This window comes from Microtus ochrogaster, chromosome 22 (assembly GCF_000317375.1).
Source record: "Microtus ochrogaster isolate Prairie Vole_2 chromosome 22, MicOch1.0, whole genome shotgun sequence".
Lineage (NCBI taxonomy): Eukaryota > Metazoa > Chordata > Mammalia > Rodentia > Cricetidae > Microtus > Microtus ochrogaster.
Window position 1 is genome coordinate 25,740,419 of NC_022023.1, and position 10,448 is coordinate 25,750,866.

The window sequence follows — 10,448 nt, forward strand, 5'->3', positions numbered from 1 at the left end:
AGAAGAAGAAGAAGAAGAAGAAGAAGAAGAAGAAGAAGAAGAAGAAGAAGAAGAAGAAGAAATGCTTTCATTGGCTTAGTTATGTAATATTAGAAAGAAATCACTTAAAGTAGGCATTTTTTTGGAGAAAGTACTGAAACCATGTAAGGATGACACAGAACTCAATGTAAGAGAACAAATGCAGTCTGAGTTTGGATTTTACACCGACAGTTGAAATGCAGTTGAAGATAATTATAACTATCATCTTGTGTCAGAATCAAATTTATTCACCTTCAGACATAATAATAAAGTTAGGAAAATGCTTTTAATTTTTTTCCCTGAATCTTCCCATAATTTGGGTTCTTTTTTGGATAGTGATTTAATTTATTGCTGGGGGAAAATCTCTTTATTTTAAAAAGTAACATGTTATGGTTATTAATGAATTGTTTCCAATGATAAGTAAAAGCATAGTATAATTACAGCTATGATCAATTTACTGAGATTTAGTTAAGGATCCACTGCTTTGAACCTCCCATGAAACGTGTTTGAAGATTTTGGGTTTTGGGTTTTTTTCCAGAGATGGGATTACAGGGTTTCTCTGTATAGCCTTGGCTGTCCGGGAGCTCACTCTATTTATGAGCTCTGGCCTAGATTCACTTACCTCTGCCTCCTGAGTGCTGGGATTAAAGGCATGTGCCACCACTGCCTTGCCTAGTTTTTTATTTTACTTTTGTTAATCTCTTTGAAATGACTTTAAGAACACTCTTTAATGCAGTTATGTTTATGTCCTTTGACAATTACTGTTATTTAGCATATATGTCATATCTTAGAAATTATTTGCAAATCTTATATAGTTTTCCCTATTAGACTTCATAAGCACACTTTGGTAAACTAGATCATCTTAGTAAGTTTGCCAGAGACTTTAAATTTACTTGAAATGTAAATGTCCCTAATGTGTTTCAAATGGCTTTACATTTTAAACATCTGTAAGTTTTATCAGAAGCTCCACAAGCTTTCACTGAGCAAGGGAGTAAAATTATGAGCAAGTAGGTATGCTGGCTACTTTCATTGAAGAAAACAATCTCCCTCATAATCCTAACTACTCTACTCTTTCATTGCAGCAGTGTTGTTCTTGGCCTCTGGAAATTGAGGGTACTTCGCACAACCTAAAGCTAACGTCTTTAGAGACTGTGAAGAATATAATCTGGTTTATACTTCTCAGAATTTTCAGACTACCTCATTCTTCATCTCTATTGTGGTCAGCAGTCAAAGTGTAAGAGAGTAAATCCCGAAAATTTTTAGCAGTCTCCTATGTCACGGTCTGCTTCAGTATATTCAATAAGAGAACTTTGGCAGTTCAATTGCACTTATTAGTATTTTTAAGTGGTGTGTGCATATATGTGTGCTTGCATGAATTTATATGCACCACATGTGTGCAGTCCTGGAATTGGAGTTACAGATGGTTGTAAGCTACCATATAGCTGCTGGGCATCAAACCCAGTTCCTTTAAAAGAGCAGTAAGTGCTCTTAAACTCTAAATTATGTCTTCAGCCTTTACCCATTGGGATTTTGATGTTTTCTTTTTAGATGTAAGCCAATATGAATCTAGTAGTCCTCTGTAAATTATAATTGTATAGGAGTAGCTATATTATAAACATTATTGATTTGTTGTGGTAGGATAAATTTGTGAAGTTTGTTGTTGTTGTCATTGATTTCTTTTTTCATACCATTTCCTTTCAAGCACTTGTAGTTGTAGGCAGGCACTTTGGTGTTCATTTACTCCTCTAAGGTATTTGAGGGTCTTCTGTGCTGAGGGCTCTGCAGGGAGCTGTTTAGAAATTTCTGATTTGAACCACAAGAATACTGTGCTTTTGTAAACCAGAGTTACCTCATATAACTAAAGGTTTTATATAAATAAACTTCTAACAAGTTGACAATGAGGTTTCAGATTTCTTGGCTATCTCATGTGGGTGAATAAACAAACAGTTGTAAACGTTTATAAGTTATCTACCGTAGATGTGTTCTGTTCTGTTGCATCCTTAACATATAAGCCCTTTTGAGCTAACTATGGAAAGAAGGATGGGCACACTGTGCTATTAGCCACACCTGCATATTGCTACTTGAGATTATGTGTATTAAGTTAGTGGGGTGAGAGCAGATATCCTTTCTAAGAATACTACAAACTTAATATTGTACAGGATAAGCATGAAAATCTGAAGTGCTCTTAAATCTGAAGTATCAGGCACCAAATATTTTGGATAACGGTAGTTTATATTTGAATATTTAGTTTTATTTAACTAAAAATATTAGAAACTAGCTCACACATAGAATATTGATTGTTCTTCCTTATTTCTTATGTCTGTGTTTTATAACTAGTCCTAATATTCTAATTTTAAATTAAATTTTTTTTGAGTTAATAAATAAAATTTTACTTTTCTATAGATTTTTTAATTGACATATTCAATTAAATTCATTTAGGGATAAAAATAAAGCCTACAATGGGTAGGTTATACATACATACGTGCATGCATACATACATACATATCCCAAGAAAGTTGAATGCAGATGCCCCTTAACTTGCAACATGACATGTCCTAGTAGCCCAGAGATTGAAAATATTGTAAATTGAAACCCACCTAACTTACCCAATGTCATAGCTCAACAACACAATGTACTGCAGAGTCTAGATTTTTTATCTGATGATGCCAGATTGCCAGTGAGCTGTAGCTCTGTCCCTGCCAGAATACTGTACTGTGAATCACTGGCCCCAGAAAAGGTGACAATTTAAAGTGCATTTTTTCTACTGAATACATACATACACATATAACATACACATTTATGTATATATATGTGTGTGTGTGTGTGTGTGTGTGAGTGTGTGTGTATGTATTTGTGTTTACATGTATGTGGGCATATATGTGTATGTTCATGTTTATGGGTGAACATGAGGATATCAGAAGTTGACATTGGGGGTCTTCCTTGATTGTTGAGGCAAAATTTCATCCTCAACTAAAGTTTCTCACTGTGTGGCTGATCAACTTGCTAAGTAGATTCCCTGTCTCTCCCTCCCCAGCACAGAGATTACAAGCTGGATTGTAACTGCCCATCTTTTATGTGATTGCTGGAGATCTGAACTACTATCCCTATATTTGCACAGCAAGCAATTTGCTCAGAGCTATCTCCCCAGCCATGAAAATGCCCCCGTTTTAGTCTTGATTTTTCCTACATTTAAATTACAAAATAAACTGGAACTAATATATTAAAGAAAAAAATAGAGAATCATTATAAAATGCATCTATCAATTAGAGAATAAAAATGGTCTTGGAAAGACAGCTTAGCAGTTAAGACTGCTTTTGTAGAAGATCTGGTTAGATTCCCAGCACCAGCATGGTGCCTCACAACTGTCTGTAACTTTAGTTCTAAGTGCTTTGACACATGAATAAATAATGAAAGAAATCTTAAGAAAACAGATGGTGATAAAAGTGATTTTGCCGGGAATATATTACTTAAAGCCAGTAGTTCCCAAAATGTGATAACCTGATTATTAAATCATCAGAGAACTTTTTCAGAAATGTAGTATTTTGTGCCCCAACCAGACCTAAAAAAAATTCTTGAAGATGAGGTCCAAGAAATCTTGGTTTACTTGTTCTAAGTAGAATTGTAAGCCATTAGCTTGAGGTGAACACACCTTTTTGACACTGATTATCAAGCTTTTTCCAAACATTTTATCCTCCAAAATATACCCTGAATTAATTTCAGACAGAGAGCAAGCATGAGTCATAATTTTAAGAAATCTTTTCAAAGTTTAAAATAGTATACCAAATATTGGTGTAAGTTGCCATTATATAAAGAATTAAAACTGAATTTGTAATACTGTAGGATCTAGAGATTTTGCAGTTGACCGATACTTTGGTTTTATAAACAACAGTGCTGAAAACGCCACTTCACATAAATATGAAATACAAAACAGAAGGACTATGATAAGAGCTGTTTTAGAAATTAGAATTCTGCCCTCATCCCAAGTCAGCTTCATGATACAATTTGTACGTGTGTGTGCATGTGTGTGCGTCTGTGTTTGTGTGTAAGTTAGCAACTCAAGCAACAGTTCTTCACCAAAACCACACTAATTTGACAAAGAGTAACTGATGACAGTAGAAAATAATTGTTTTTCCATGAATTATTATGTTTCTAAAAGTGCAGAAAACTTTGCATATGTAATAAAAACACTGTACTTCATAGTGAACAGCAGACTTAAATAGCAGGAATGTTTCAAGCTGCTTTAGCTGATGTTCCATGGTGTGACAACATGCTCATTGCAAAGAGTAAGTTCAGAACTCAGGCTGCACCCTGATCTCAGCTACTATCCCCATATTTGCACAGAAGCACTTTATGTTTTGGTTTGATTTTGAGTGTTTGTCGAGGCAGTTTTCTGTAGTCTAGGTTAGCTTTGAATTCTTTTTGTAGCAGAGGCTATTCTTGACTTCTGATATTCCTGTCTCCACCTTCCAAGTGCTGGGATTACAGGTGTGCATCACTATGCCCAGTTTACATGTTTAATAAAAAATTAATTTTTGGTTCTTGCATGTTCATAAACTTTTTGTTGTTGCCATTTATTATTATCATTATTACAAATTCCACATCTATTTATTCCATTTGGGTTTGTGATCACATCTTTTAAAAGTCTTAAGTGAGCAAAGGAGAAAATAGTTCAGTGTCTCCATTTGGGTTTTCTGTAAGTCTAACATTATCCTCAAAGAGGCTCTGGGAGCCACTACCCCTCACCCACCTCCACCTCCCCACAGTATAGATGAGAAATGGAACAGACCGAAGAGTATTTAAGTGGAGTACCTAATGTTTTACAGGGCAGCAGTTTGAGCAGCAGGGAAAGGGAAACATAATGAGACATCTGAAGACAAGACAAAGCTTCTCTCCACCTCCACCCCCTCCCTGGGACTCTTTTATTCCTTACAGAGCCTGAAGCAGCATGATTATGACTCACAGGGTGAGGCACAGTCTTTGCAGCCCTGTTCCTTCATGTCTCCCTGTGCCATCACATCACACAGCAGGCACCCAGTTCTTGTAATCTCAATTTTACAGTTCTTATTGTGGTATCTGTTTGACATTATTATTATTATTTACTATAGTGTTTATGATACAGTTATTGGCATTTATTTATTTAGTTTTTTTGAGGCAGAGTTTCTCTGTATAACAGCTCTTACTGTCCTGGAACTAGTTTTGTGGACCAGGCTGGCCTTGCACTCCTGCCTCTGCCTCCTGAGTGCTGAGATTTAAGGCCTGTACCACCACCACCCAACTGTTGACTTATAGTCAACAGTTTCTTTATAAGGAACTGTACATCTCTAAATATATTTTCTCTTGAGGTTGTATTTATTCCATGGGAGATTAATGTTGATACAGGGGAGGAAACGTGTGAAACATCACTTTGTAATGGAACTCATATTTCCATAAGGCATGTTTTTGTGATTGCTGATTAATTTCAGTGTGTTCTTTTTATGTTCACATGTGTCAGAGATTGAACATTTTAGGTTTTAGTCATGTAAAAATGTTCTTTATTTCTTCTCTGGAAGGTCTACAATATGTGAGTGGAATCTTTGTCAAGGTTAGAAGAGGAGGTAGTAAGGACTGGAAAAACGGTCAGAAAACGTTACCAGTCCATTACAAAATAAAAATAAAAAATGGAGAAGGAAATTAATTTTTAAAAAAGAGAGGGAAGGCAAAAGCATATAAAAAAGGTAGTTTAGGTGGAAATTAGGAAAATGTAGTTGGCATGTTATTGTAAGTTGGTATGAGCTAAGTATAGCTGAAGTGTGGTGTTAACAGGGAGATAACTAAGACTCGAGAAGCAAGCCAGATCCTCATGACTTGTGTAAGGCTCTCTTTATCTGGAAGTTTGGCTAGCCACTGAAGTAGTGCAATAGAACAGCTGCCTAGGTTTCATAGCTTGGACTTCTTTGGTGATAAATTGTATTGGAATTATAAGATTACTTTAAAAGGGGGGTGCAGAAAAAGATAGAAAAGGGTAAAACATATTAAATGTAGTATTATTTCTGTATTTTTAATTTATTACACTGGTATTCATCATACTGTATGTCACATATATTGTTAAGATACTGTGATTAAAGTGTTAAATAGCTACATTACTGTCGTTATCCTAACAAGATACTGTTGGCTATTTTATTATCTTAAAACTGAATTATTTTTATTGTGTACTCTTCATTGAAGTTTCAAAGACTCTAGAATGATGTTCCCACCAAATATTATTTATCGCAATATGTATATTATATTACTTCTAGAACTAGATGATTATTTTAGCTTACTGGTAGGTCTGCCTAACCTTTTGATGTTGCAGAAATGACATCTACAGAATTGACTCTTGAGAACCATTTGACATTAGGCAACCCACCTTTCCCAAATTATAGGGAAAAGCTCATTTTAAAAGTAAGCTTATGTTTGGGCTACATTAACAAATGTCCTTGATTGTGCAGCAGGGCCACAGGTAGACATGCCTGTGTGCCTATAAAATATAGTTTAAATGTAGTTAGATAGTATTTCAGTTCTTTTACATAATTGGCTAATGCAGACATACAGCTTTAAAATCCCGAGCCCTTCAAATATATAACTTAAAATAAAAGTGATAATGATACAGTTTTCATATTTTAAATTATACCGTGGCTCATACCGTGGCTCAGGTCTGAAAGGTTATTAGTTCCTTGACTATGTAGACAAGAAAGTATCTTCTCTTGTGTTGATTAGCTTTGGCTTTTGATCTTATACACTAGCTCTATATCTATAAAACATTCCAAATGATAGTATAACATTTGGATACATTAAAATATAAATGAATAACATAACTTTTGGGTTTTGTTTTATTTGACTAACTCAGTTTCTTTAACATGTATCCTAAGGGCATTCTGTGAAGAATCTGACTCAGTGGCTAAGAAATGGATGAGGAAGTGTGTTAACTCAGCAAAAAAATGTTTCTTGTAGTTCTCATTTTAATTTTTGTGCAATAAAACATCTGATGGTGAACTTTTTATATTATTCTTAAAGGATAGCAGTTTATAAAACTTAGTAAATAAGTAAATACACTGCGTGTATAAGCCTTCTTGAATATAGCAGGTTGATTATCCATATAAAAGGTTAGAATTTACCTTTTATAATTCAGTAGAAAATATTTTCCTGCAGTGCTTTTTTTTTAAAGAATCTTTATTTTTACATTTTCTAGATTTAAATTCTTATTTCCAGAATCTACCTTGAAATCTTTAAAATGTGTACATTTTTTACAAAAAGAACATAGAAACAACAACAGTTATTATTTGTATAGGAATTTGGAAAATCAGAATGATTTTTTAAAATTCCATTAGTATTCATGTAGAATTTCTGTATGATAGATAATTAAAAGTCATATTGTCATATATCTGTAGTTGACATATTTAAACATATCATATCGATGTAAGATAGTAGAAAATAATGCTTTCCATGAGTAGGCACTTAGATGTTTAGATGTTTCAGTTTAGACTTTTTGTAGGCACAGACTTCTTGTTCATTTTGGCCATCCAGATCCAGAATAATCACACAGAAACTGTAGATTACAATACTATTTGATCAGTAGCGTAAGTTTATTTCTAGCTAGCTCTTACATCTTAAATTAACCCATCTCTATTAGTCTATGTATTACTATGAGGCTCTTGGTTTACCGGCAAGGTTCTAGGGTACATCTGTCTCCTTCGGCAGCTACCTTCTTTCCTCTTTTATCTGCTTGGAATTTCTGCCTTACTTTATTATGTCCTGTTGTAGGCCAAAACAGCTTTATTCATTAACCAATGATAATAAAACATGTTCATAGCATACAGAGGGGACTCCCACATCAGCTTTTAAAACTGTATTTGATCTTTCATTTGCTACTAATTAAAAGTAAATTTTTGTATTTAGCATTATGACTAATACTTTGATATTCTAATAATTTATTGAGTTTTAACACTTACTAAACTCAGTGTTTAATAGACAAGGGAGAAAAGTATTAAAGTTATAAATTTTATGGGCTTTAACTGTTGACTGAAGTAATGCATTTAAAAGCATTGAAAACAACCCTTTCTTAGGCTACCTCTTGTTAAAAACTGAAGACACAACTAAAATTGCTTATTGAATAGTAGGAATATTTTTATATCACATAACAGAAACTTTAGCAGAATGCTAGACTTTAGGTTTGCTAAGCAGACTAGGGCTCTGCCTTGCTCTTTCATCAGCTTTATCTTCCTGCTTGGCTCTTCATGATGGCAAAAACAGCTTCAGGCCTTGATACACATAACATTGTCATAGGACTGTCGAACAGACTTGATAGAAACACTCTCCATCTGGGCTGGCCAGTCTGCTAGCCATTAGCCACAAGTAGTTGTATTTCAGAAGTATGCTAGTACAGCTGAGCTAATACATTTTTAATACTGCTCAATTCCAGTTGAGGTAATCTTACATTGTCAGTGACTAAGCACCAATCTAAAGTATCAAAGATAAATCAGGACAAATATTTCTCTGCAGTTTTTTAAAAATGACTTAGTTGTACTGATTTTGAACACATGTCTCCCCCCACATTCCACTTTCATGTTTACTAGTCATGGTAGTAGAAAAAGGATGGAATGTGGAGATGAGTATTTTCTAGCCAGATATTCCACCTTTGGGAGGTGGTTTCACTGGAATCCAGACAGTATGATATATAGTACTAGACATGTATCTCAGTAGAACAGATTTGTGTTCTCAGAATGGATATCCCCACATATGTGGTGCAGAAGTCTGTTACAGTATGTGGCTAGAGAATTAAGTGGGCAATAGCTCGTAAGGCAATGACCTTTGCCCTGTACACTCTGGACACCCCTAGGAGGTATTACACCATTGTAGAATATTAACCTGGCATGATAACCAGCATTTTAAGAGAAAGTTACAGCTTTAAAATATATTCATCTGAGTAAAAGGTTGCTATTCTAGAGCTATATAGACTAGGGAAATTGTTTTCCTCAGTTTCTTTGAGATATAAAGAATATTGTCTTCATATATGGTTCTATTGACTGGTCATCTCGTGTCTTTAGTTATAGTACTCAGTGGTTATAAATTCCAGTGTGATAATTATTCACAATCATATTCAATATTTCTAAAACCTTTAGTAACTTATATGAAGTACTCCCATACTACCTGGTATCTATAAACTATTTTCCAGAGATATCCCTCACTGTTAATAAAATTGGGCGCATATTTTAATTATTTATCAAAGTATTTAGGCATAATTAAGATTAATCCGCTAATCTGTTTCCTCTGCCAACTAACTTGCCTGTTTGGGCATTTCATTTAAATGAAGTCATACAGTGTATCATCTTTTGGAACTTCTTTCACTTACATTGTAACATGTATCAGGACTTATCTGACTGAATAATATTGTATCCTCTGCTTTGAAGTTTGTACAGACTTCTTTGTATGGGCATGTGTTTTCATTTCTCTTGATGTCTAACCAGGAACAGAATTTCCTGGGTTATATGGTAAGCTCTGCTTTTTTTTAAAGCTACAAAATTCTGGCTTATATCTAACTGAAAGAAAACATAGTAAAAATATCAACAAAAAACTGGATTTGAATTTCATGAGAAAATGCTTCATTTTTTATAAAATAATGACAAAGAGAAATTGGAAAGCATTAAATTCTTCCAATCATTGAGAAAGGCAAAAACCAAAATAAAGAACTCAGTATATGTGGTGGGAGTGGATTTTTCATAGCTGCAGAGAGAAGTTCTGAACTGAATGAAGATATTTTCTGTAATTCAGTATGAAGAGTTAAAGAGAAAGAAAATATTAAGAGGTAGATTGTTTTACAAGACCTAGGATTGTTTAACAAGACCTAAGAGCCCACTTGAAATTGGCATTCCAGAAGAAAATGATGCCACCATTCATGAGAATGAATATGAGGTGGAGGAATTATTTGAAGTGATAATGGCTGGATTTTCCATGGTTAGTGAAGGTTTGTTATCTGCAGACATACTAAGTCAAAACTTAAATACTTAAAAAAAAAATAATAGTGTTCACATATGTATCATAGCAAAAGACGTCAATAAGACTAATTGATTATCTTCAAAATAGTGCTGATTGTCATGAAACAACAACAGATTAAATTTGGAGTCATTAAAGTAGCACCTTCATCTCCTATACTTTAACTCCTCTATTTGGAGAAAAAAATGTCAGGAAAGAAGGTTAATAAATCTGTAAACAATCTTGCAACGAAACCCTGTATGCTTTGACAGAAGTTACCAAGACCAAATAGGGTTGCCCCCATAAAAACGTAGTGGCCATTGGGTGACCGCTGCAGGCTTCATATGAACAATAACCATTTTTTTTTTCAGCAGTAAAAAGCCTAAGGAGATGTTCTTAATAAATTTTGTTGTGTAAAAAGTAAAAAGGCGCCGGGCGGTGGT

At 34.2% G+C, this 10,448-nt stretch overlaps 1 protein-coding gene across 6 annotated transcripts in view; it reads left to right on the top strand.

Moving 5' to 3' along the window:
• Mef2a (myocyte enhancer factor 2A) overlaps positions 1-10,448 on the top strand; it is a 120,655-nt gene that overhangs the window by 68,944 nt on the left and 41,263 nt on the right. The window lies entirely within an intron of this gene.